At 32.2% G+C, this 10,182-nt stretch overlaps 1 protein-coding gene and 1 long non-coding RNA gene across 3 annotated transcripts in view; both read left to right on the top strand.

Moving 5' to 3' along the window:
• Positions 1 to 10,182, top strand: part of LOC139503441 (voltage-gated delayed rectifier potassium channel KCNH8-like) — a 101,895-nt gene that overhangs the window by 70,754 nt on the left and 20,959 nt on the right. The gene's annotated exons all lie outside the window — the stretch shown is intronic.
• LOC139503443 (uncharacterized) lies at positions 4,366 to 9,823 on the top strand. Of its 2 annotated transcripts, XR_011659102.1 has the most exons (3): positions 4,366 to 4,438; positions 8,145 to 8,232; positions 9,108 to 9,243. It is a non-coding gene; the product is annotated as an uncharacterized lncRNA (long non-coding RNA). The 2 variants fall into 2 exon arrangements; XR_011659101.1 differs by lacking the exon at positions 4,366 to 4,438 and having other exon boundaries at positions 5,875 to 8,232; positions 9,108 to 9,823.

Raw genomic sequence — 10,182 nt, 5'->3', positions numbered from 1 at the left:
CTGTGCACGAAGACTTAGTCGTGGTTTGAACGGATTTCGTGTCAATAAACTGTCTTCGAAATAGTCTTTCTTTGTTAATGTTTGTGTCATTTTGGTCTTTTGTGGATAGTTTTCTCATTAGCAATCATACACATCTTCTTTTTTAAAATTTCTCGCTACTACAATAAAAAAACGGAGACGAAAACGGAGACAAGTTCATTTTCAGAATTTATTTTCGCATTGAAATTCGTTTCAGGCTTGTGAAACTGGACAAAACGACTTTAATTAGAGAAAAAAAACTTAATAAAAACGGATTTCTTAAAATATTCGTATAACTCAAAAATAAAATTCCTGGACAAGTTCGATAAAAATGAGAAATAACATCTAACTACATGTATATGAGTTTGATTGTTTGAAAAGTACGGCTTTTACCGTTTAGAACGGATTCCATATACAAAACTTTAATTAATATAAATTCTTTTAAAGTATGAACATTATAATTATTTCCCTTTTCAAACTCGTGCAAAGAATTAATTACTGGTCCAGGACATGATAATAAAATTAAGAATAAAACTTAAAAATTTATGGAACGAAAGTTTAATAAAAGACGAAAATCTTAAAACATCGTGATATTCATTCTAGACGTCACAATATTACTTCCCGCATGGTCACACTGTACTAACAACACAATGTATAAAACAACAATAAAGATAATCCAATTAATTTTGTTGATTGGATAATTCATGGCTCAGTATACGTAGTTGTGTAATCAGTGACACGTGCCCTTATTATTTTCTAAGAATTACAAATTCTACCAAATTTAACTCTAAAATAAGAAGCGTATAATGAATATATGCATCCATCCTGTGTGCGATGACTATAAAGGGTCCTGAGTGCACTTCGTATGTCATGAGTGCAATCAGGAGGTCCTTCAAGCGGTGTTTAGACGTACCGTTATTCTTCTGGAAGCTTCAATTTTTTCTTATCAATAACTTTTACACAAGGAGACATTTTTTTTTTTGACAGCATGAACCCCAGTTAATGAGCAAACACAAATTAAGAACGAAAATCGTTTACAATTAAATTTTATAGAAGGAAAAAGGGGGGGGGGGGGTAATAAACAAATTTTATTTACGCTCACATACTTTTAAACAGATTTGCATATGTAAGCTCTCTATAGTTAATGTTAAATTATTTCAGGAGTTTTGAAAAAAAGAATATTATATACAGTTTAATTTCGACTAAAATAGTGATTCTTTTTATAGATTTGGTACCTCAGTTTCGACTCAACATTTCATTTTGAATTGTTAGATGGCAAACTCTTTAGGCGAATATTGTTTCTGTTCTTTATTTAATTATGGTGATATTGGCGATAATATTCATTATAACAAGGCCTTGTACAAATCCTTGATTATAGAATGTTTGGTAATATAAAAAGACGAAAGTAGACAAACCCTAATTATGCAGGGTTTCACAAGTTGATCTCCAAGCGGCCCACATTTAACATATAATAAGATCTATATTTTTCAACGTTTTCAAAATGAAATAACTTGAATTGAAAATTTCCCAACTGTGAAAATTTGTTATTTCTAAACGTCTTTAATTATTATTTCGGAAAAAAAAATTATTTAGCATATTCATATATTTTCATAATTTTTTCCGAGGAAACCTTTTTTTTTGCAAAGTTTACTTCTATATCTTTTTAACCATCACCAGCGACTTATTCTCTGCCATCACCAATTAGTCCTAATTATTAAAGATCAATTGCCCAAAAAATGATGATTGGTATATCGTATTGAATATGACCATCGGTCATCCGTGACGTATCCCAAATAACGACGCATGCCGATAGATAGATCATAGTTTATTAATTAGCGTCTCGCAATTTAAATTTCATCAAGGGGACTTAATTAAACCAGTTACTATACAAATCTTGAAAAAACGATGTACATGTACTTTTTAATATTTTTAAAACAAATTACGAAAACGTTTAGTGTAAAAATCACCGAATATAAATGTTTCTTTCTTGCAGGTTTTGGCATTTGTAAATAACATTAACGTTTTGGAATTCTAATGCAAAAGACAGTCGATTCAAACTGAAATAACTTCTTTAAAGATGGTTTGATTTTTTCAGAGACACATGTATTATATATGTCTCAATACATGTATTATATGTCTCTGATTTTATCAAAACAAAAATTACAAAATTATAAAATATGTTAGTTATCGAATGTATACCCTGAACTCTTACTACAATCCCCTTCCCTTTCATGAATTTGACCTACCGAATTAGACTATTTACCGGATTTGTAATCACATAAGCAACACGACGGGTGCCGCATGTGGAGCAGGATCTGCTTACCCTTCCGGAGCACCTGAGATCACCCCTAGTTTTTGGTGGGGTTCGTGTTGTTTATTCTTTAGTTTTCTATGTTGTGTCATGTGTACTATTGTTTTTCTGTTTGTCTTTTTCATTTTTAGCCATGGCGTTGTCAGTTTGTTTTAGATTTATGAGTTTGACTGTCCCTTTGGTATCTTTCGTCCCTCTTTTACTATTATATATACATGTCCTAAGTTACTTAATGTCCTATGTGCAACCAGGAGATCCTGAACGGTTTTTAAACGTACCATTATTTTATATGCATATATTCAAAGCTGTTCTTAATTATATGCATACTAGGTATCAGTGGCGGATCCAGGGGGAGGGTTTCGGGGGTTGGAACCACCCTTTTTTTGAACGATCAATGTATTTGAATGGGGACATATGGTTGGAACCACCCCCTCCCCCTTTTGTCCTGGGTTGAGACCCCCTTCTTTTCAAATGGCTGGCTCCGCCGCAGAGGTATATTTATATATATATGTGTGTACCAGCCCCCCTCCTAAATCTTGGGAAACAAATGGTAGATTATATAGGAAATCACGGAAGCATGACTGGACGTGACCCCTCTAAGGCAGTCAATGAGTCCCCACATATGAAAATTTCTGGATCAACCATTGCTTAGTTCTAGTTATCTTAGGTCCTAGTGTGAAATAATGCCAATAGGTCTTTTAAAACACATCTTTATTCATACATGTATATATACGTTTTCTCACGGATTTGTTCATGCAATATTGGAATTATGTTTACTCAATGCGCAATTACTGAAGTTTATATTTGCTACTTTTCTTCTTAATTTCATATAATTTTTTTTTTGATTTTTTTTCTTCGAAAAATTAGTGGTGTTGAAATAGGGAATGGATACAGATACCTTATCACATTTAACCAAAGAAATGTTGTATAATGTCATCAATCTGTATTACACGTAGACAGGATGTTCTCTAGAAAACTATACGTTATACACACCCGAGAATACACGCACTGTCGTAATGGAAAATTACTGTATGTTATAGTTACCTGTAGGCTGTAATCAGCTTTGCAACACCATGTCATGACAGTTCAAAAAGATTTTCTTCAAATCAAATTGGAATATTCATTTTTTCTGTAAAATTTAAAACTTTAAAAAGTAGACTTTGACAAAATTATGAAATAGAAAGAATTGAACAATTTAAAATCGTATTTTAACAAAGATTTAGATATAATTTTACAACGATCCTTAAAAAATAACCAAACAAACGTCGAATCAAACGATATGAACCTACGCAGTTTTATATTAAAATACTGACACACACCAGTTTGCCATCTCAGTATGTAAGGCAAGGGTGCTTGGTGAGGTGCTGGAACTTGATGTACATGTATCATTAAGTTAATACAGTTCTGTTAGTATTGACTGCCTTTTTACAGAGACTTTCTATTCTCTTACTGTTATCAGTTAGTATAGACGGTTCCTGGCTTAGAATGATTCTCTGCTCAGCAAATGGTGCGTAATTAGCATTTGAATCAAATTTCTTGTAGAAGTAAAAAACACAAATTAATGTATTTGACAACTTTATTCAGGAGCACAGTCTATATTATCCGGCGTAAATAACTTCGAGATTTATGTGGAAGTTTACTCTGCTGCTCGATCTATGCTAATCGATGTTCCAGTATATTTCATATTTATATTTATTCGTGAGGCCTCGTCATCGTTTATATTCACTAAAAGCACAGTCGCCTAAATATTTTATATGGCGAAAAAATTTCGAAAATTGGGGGAAATAATATATTTTTAGTAGCATTATTATTTTAGAATCTTAAGAGGTTGCTTGCAAATTTAACTCTAAAATGAGAAGTGTATGACGATCTATAACGAATATATACATCCATCATGTGTGCAGATACGACGGCGACTATATAGGGTCTGCCATGAGTGCACTTTGTATGCCCTGCATGTGTGCACCCAGGAGGTCCTCCTGAGCGGTGTTTAGACGTACCGGGAAAATCTTATCTGATTCAGGATCAATTCATCGGTTACACTCCCCTGTCACCAGTGATTCTTTTTTGCTGACATTCTGAAAAAGTATTGCGTAGACTAGTCCCTGTGTAAGTGTTGACTCTCAACTTGCACATGTGATTTTTTAACACTCCCTGGACTTCTGCAAAAACAGAAAGTCACAGGACATTCCGACAAAAAGTCAAACACATGTCAAACTCAGGCATAAAGTAACAAAGTTAATAGGACAAAAAGTCACAAACAATTTGTTGACAATTGATTGAATATAAATGAAAAAAGATTTTGAAATATCTTCTTTTTATTACATATATTCATTTTTAATTTTAGGAAATTGTTCATAATATAAAAAAGAAGATGTGGTATGATTGCCAATGAGACAACTGTCCACAAGAGACCAAAATGACACAGACATTAACAACTAGAGGTCTTTACGGCCTTCAACCATAAGCCAATATAAAGAAGGTATGGTATGATTGCCAATGAGACCACTGTCCACAAGAGACCAAAATGACACAGACATTAACAACCATAGGTCACCAAACAGCCTTCAACAATGAGCAAAGCCCGAGGTAAAGCCCATACCGCATAGTCAGCTGTAAAAGGCAATCATACTATATCTTTTTTTTTATATTTACATGTTAAAAAATGCGTGCAAATGTAATCAAAAGCTGCACACAAACGTAATGATTTTTGTGCGCAAATGTAATGGTAATGTGCGCAAACCTAATGCACTGATTTATTAGTTTTTAATAAATTTTAATTTAAAGTTGCTACATCATGTTCATGTATAAAACTTCAAGAAAAATACAAAAAGAGTGTTTTCTTGTTCAAAGAAAAATAATCTCAAAACTAAATTGTGACTTTTTGTCCTGTGACAGTGTGTGACTTTTTGACTGTGACTTTCTGTCCTGCATTCAGATTGAATAGGAGAGTTTGGTTGACCCCGCCTCCCTCTATCTGAGACTACTATCTCAGTGATGAGCTTTATGTTTCATGTACAAATGTATTGTGCTTGTCATATATATGTATGTCGGATAAAAGCTCTACAGACCTTTAATATGTTGTATTGTTATATGTATAACCGACAATAAATAAATAGCCCCTAACAAGTAAGAATTAGGTTACTTCTTTTTGTTTTGACATCTTGCATGGGTTTTTATAGCCCCGTATTAAAATTATGCCCCCACTTTAAAAAAGGGGGGGGGGGGGGTATACTGTTTTACCCCTGTCTGTCCATCCATCCTTGCGTCAGTCAGTCCGTCCGATGAATATTTTTCGTCCCATTTTCCTTAGGAACTACAATAGAAGGATTTCTGAAATTTGGTTTCAGGGTTAAATAAGTCAGCTATACCGTGTGATGCATTTTCAGATTCATCACTCGACAACTTCCTGTTTTCCCAACACTTGTATGATTTTACACATGATAGCCAAGTTGAAAGTTGAAAACTAACAACCTAATTTATGTACAAAAAAAATTGAAAAACAGATATGTTACACATAAACAAACAACAATCACTGAATTATCGGATCCTGACTTGGAACAGGCACAACCATAACAAATTGGCAGGGTATAAGGAACTTTGAAAATATTTAGTTTTTGTGGTTTGGTCAATTTTCCGGATACTGTAAGCAATAAGGCCCCTTTATTTAGTGAATGAAATAATTGTAAGATGCACTTAGCTGTCTGTCATATTTTATATGACCTTGACCTCATTTTCATGCATGGTTCATTGGTCAATGAAACACTGCATTGTTTTGTCAGTTTATCATATGTTTAAAGTTACAGGTAGATTATATTTGGTAGATATGAAACAATTGTAAGGTGTGCATGTCTGAATGGCATATTCATATATAAACCATGACCGCATTTTATTGTTCTTTGGTCAATGATAAGTTTTCTTGGTTTTGTCATTTTATCAGGCCACATTTAAAAGAATGTCTGTTTCCCCTCCCCGGGTCTACCCTTTGTAAACAGACCAGGAAGGCAGTTTTTTTTTAGCTCACCTGACCTGAAAGGTCAAGTGAGCTTTTCTCATCACTTGGCGTTCGTCGTCTGTCGTCCTGCGTCCGTCGTCTGTAAACTTTTACAAAAATCTTCTCCTCTGAAACTACTTGGCCAAATTCTACCAAACTTGGCCACAATCATCCTTGGGGTATCTAGTTTAAAAAATGTGTGGCGTGACCTGTCAAACCAACCAAGATGGCCGCCATGGCTAAAAATAGAACATAGGGGTAAAATGCAGTTTTTGGCTTATAACTCAAAAACCAAAGCATTTAGAGCAAATCTGACATGGGGTAAAATTGTTGATCAGGTCAAGATCTATCTGCCCTGAAATTTTTAGACGAATCGGACAACCTGTTGATGGGTTGCTGCCTGTGAAATTGTTATTTTAAGGAAATTTTGCAGTTTTTGGTTATTATCTTGAATACTATTATAGATAGAGATAAACTGTAAAAGCAATAATGTTCAGCAAAGTAAGACCTACAAATAAGTCAACATGATCAAAATTGTCAGTCGACCCCTTAAGGAGTTATTGCCCTTTATAGTCAATTTTTAACAACTTTTCATAATTTTTTGTAACTTTTTTAAAAATCTTCTTCTCTGAAACTACTTTGCCAAATTTAACCAAACTTGGCCACAATTATCATTGTGGTTTGTAGTTTAAAAAATGTGTCTGATGACTCAGCCTACCAAACAAAATGGCCGACATGGCTAAAATTAGAACATAGTGGTAAAATGCAGGTTTTGCTTTATATCTTTGAAACTAAGACATTTAGGGCAAATCTTTCAAGATTTAAATGTCCATCAGAATAAGATATATCCCCTCACAAATTTTCAGTTGAATTGGACAACCTGTTGTTGGGTTGCTGCCCTAAAATTGGTGATTTTAAGGTAATTTTGCAGTTTTTGGTTATTATCTTGAATACTATTATAGATAGAGATAAACTGTAGACAGCAATAATGTTCAGCAAAGTAAGATCTACAAATAAGTCAGCATGATCAAAATTGTTAGAGGACCCCTTAAGGAGTTATTGCCCTTTATAGTCAATATTGAACAACTTTTCGTCATTTTTGTAACTTGTATAAAAATCATTTCTAAAACTACTTGGCCAAATTTAACCAAACTTGGCCACAATCATAATACTAGGGTATCTATTTAAAAAAAAAGTGTCTAATGACCCCGCCTACCAACGAAGATGGCTGACATCAGTAAACACATTAACAGGTGAGCGACACAGGCTCTTGAGAGCCTCTAGTTTTTTTTAACTGGATGTGATTGTCATAGCATGGTCACATGAATGGTTTGACTTGTCCAGTCCAGGCCACTTATCAGTTGTTTGTGCTCAATTTGAGTGTATTTATTTAGATTATCAATCCTTCTGCTTTCAAGCACTTTCCAAAAATGGAAACAAATTATTTTCAGGAAAAAAATAATTTCGATTTTTTTGTGGAAAATAATTTTTTGACCCGGGCGCTTATTTTTGACCCGTGTGGGGGGAGGGGAAACAAACATATTTTTAATTTTGGCCTTAGATTTTTTAAGCATAGGTCTACTTGTTGTATGGAATGACTACAAGGTATCATATAAAAAAAGATGTCTGCCTGCCAAGGTTAATTTTACTGTGACCTCATATTCATAGAATAATGATAATATTCATGATATTGAACAGCAAGAATGATGAGTAAGTTGATGTTATATACAAATAAGACAAAATTTTCAGTTGCCTACTAATTATGTAATACATGTAGTAGTTATTTTTGTCATTAAATGATGTTTACCCTTTTATGTGTAGGGCAAGAACATGAAAGATAAAGGGGAAACTATAAACAGAAGAAATTATCAACAAAATAAGATTTACAGAGGTCAACAAAGCCTAAATGGTAAGTCCACTGTTATAAAAAATTTTGTCCTTGAATAATAATTAAATATTTATTAAAATAAGATGTGGTATGATGAAAGAGAAAACTATCCATCAGAGTTCAATTTAGTGGATGTAAGCATTGTAATTACTTATTAGAGGCCATTGATGACCTGTAAGTAATGAGAAAACCCATACCCTATACATGTTATAGTAATCTATAAAAGTCAACACTAACCAAATTTGAAACAGAGCATCAATTCAAACGTCAAATATACCAGACTAATTTATAAAAACAAAAAATTATGAAAAATAAAAATGACGGGTATGAACCAACATCAACCACTGAACTATGTACAAGCTCCTGATATTAGACAGGTATAATATGGCTGGGTTGATATAAAAATAAGAAACACTTAGCAGTCTGATTTCCAATGAGACATTTCTCCAATAGAGATCAAATGACATTTAAGGAGGCTCTAGGGTATAACAATTTCAGAAAAATGTTTTAATATTTTTTTTTCATAACTCAATTTATTTATATCTTTATCATATGGTACACCAAATCATTCAAAACAATCAATTCGGTTTGGCCCCAGATGACTTTTAAAATGCATATATCATTGAAAAAGCTCCAAATTATCTCCCTTTGGTGCAAAAAAAGCCATTTTTTGGCATTAAAAATGTAATATCTTATTTAACTCATCGGTGGCCTATATTTTTTATTATAATTTTAAATAAGCTGTACTTTAACTAAACTATTATAAAATTTAAGCGATTTCTGTAATTTAGTACTTGAATATTTAAATGAAAGTTTATCATATTAATCATAAACATGATAAAGTAGCCATTTTATTGATCTCTTCACTGATAATTTTTGAGTTTGTGTATTTGTAGGTCAGAAATCTGGATTTTCATGGTCATCATTCACAGATCAATACTGAACGGAAAACTTAAAGCTGATATTTTTCTCCATAGTGCGACTTTTTTATTAATTTGAAATGGAACATGTTTTTTCCTACATTTATTTGAAAGAGGAAATTTCAACATGATGACTATAAACAAAAAGGAGTCATATCATCACGATCATTGATGCACAAGAACTTGATCATATAAATACAACAATGTAATTATCAATTGAAAGATGGAACGAATGAACAAGATATTAGAATGTTGTTGTCCAAATAAACTTGCTTTGTCTTCTCATTTGAATCTCTCCATTCAATAAAGATGTACAGAGGAAGATCTTTGAAGAACAGATTGAAAAAATGTTTTGTCTAAGAATTGCAGGAATATTCTAGTGAATGAAATTATTTATTGACTTCACTCTTATATAGTGGACTGAATAATTGTACATAGCAAGCTGTGAATAAAGAAAGCAAAAACTTTAACAAAAAGTGTTTATATTATAAATTTGCAATTATAAGCATACTATTATGTACACCACAAAGTTATATATAATTCAAATTGTTTGCCTATACAAGTATTGCAATGAACCTATAACAAAGAAAATCTTACCTCATGAAAAGAGTGAACTATTCAGTCAGAATATGAAATATTTTTTCAGTTCTATTTTTCATAATAGAATAAACAAGACAAAGATTTCAAAACAATATTTTTCATTTATTTAGAAATTTCATCATTTTGTTTCAGTGAAAGGACTTTATTCTTTGACTGTAAAATATTATTATTATACATTCCAAAATAAGAATAATATTTATTGTCATATAAACAAATAAAAAACATGTTTGTGACAAAATTTAAAAAAAATTATATATATGTATATATAAAAAAAACTCGTATACATTTAAAACATTTTACTACCAAACAGCATTCATTGTAACATACACATAACTTTATATTTATATATATATATTTATAATTTTAATCCCATAGGATTTTATTTTGTCCCATGGGATATTAAAAATCCCATGGGATAATTATAGTCCCATGGGATTTTTTTTGTCCCATG

Source organism: Mytilus edulis, chromosome 14, assembly GCF_963676685.1.
Source record: "Mytilus edulis chromosome 14, xbMytEdul2.2, whole genome shotgun sequence".
In the NCBI taxonomy this organism is placed as follows: Eukaryota; Metazoa; Mollusca; class Bivalvia; order Mytilida; family Mytilidae; genus Mytilus; species Mytilus edulis.
The sequence above is the reverse complement of the archived record's forward strand: the minus strand, read 5'-3'. Positions and strand labels throughout refer to the sequence as shown.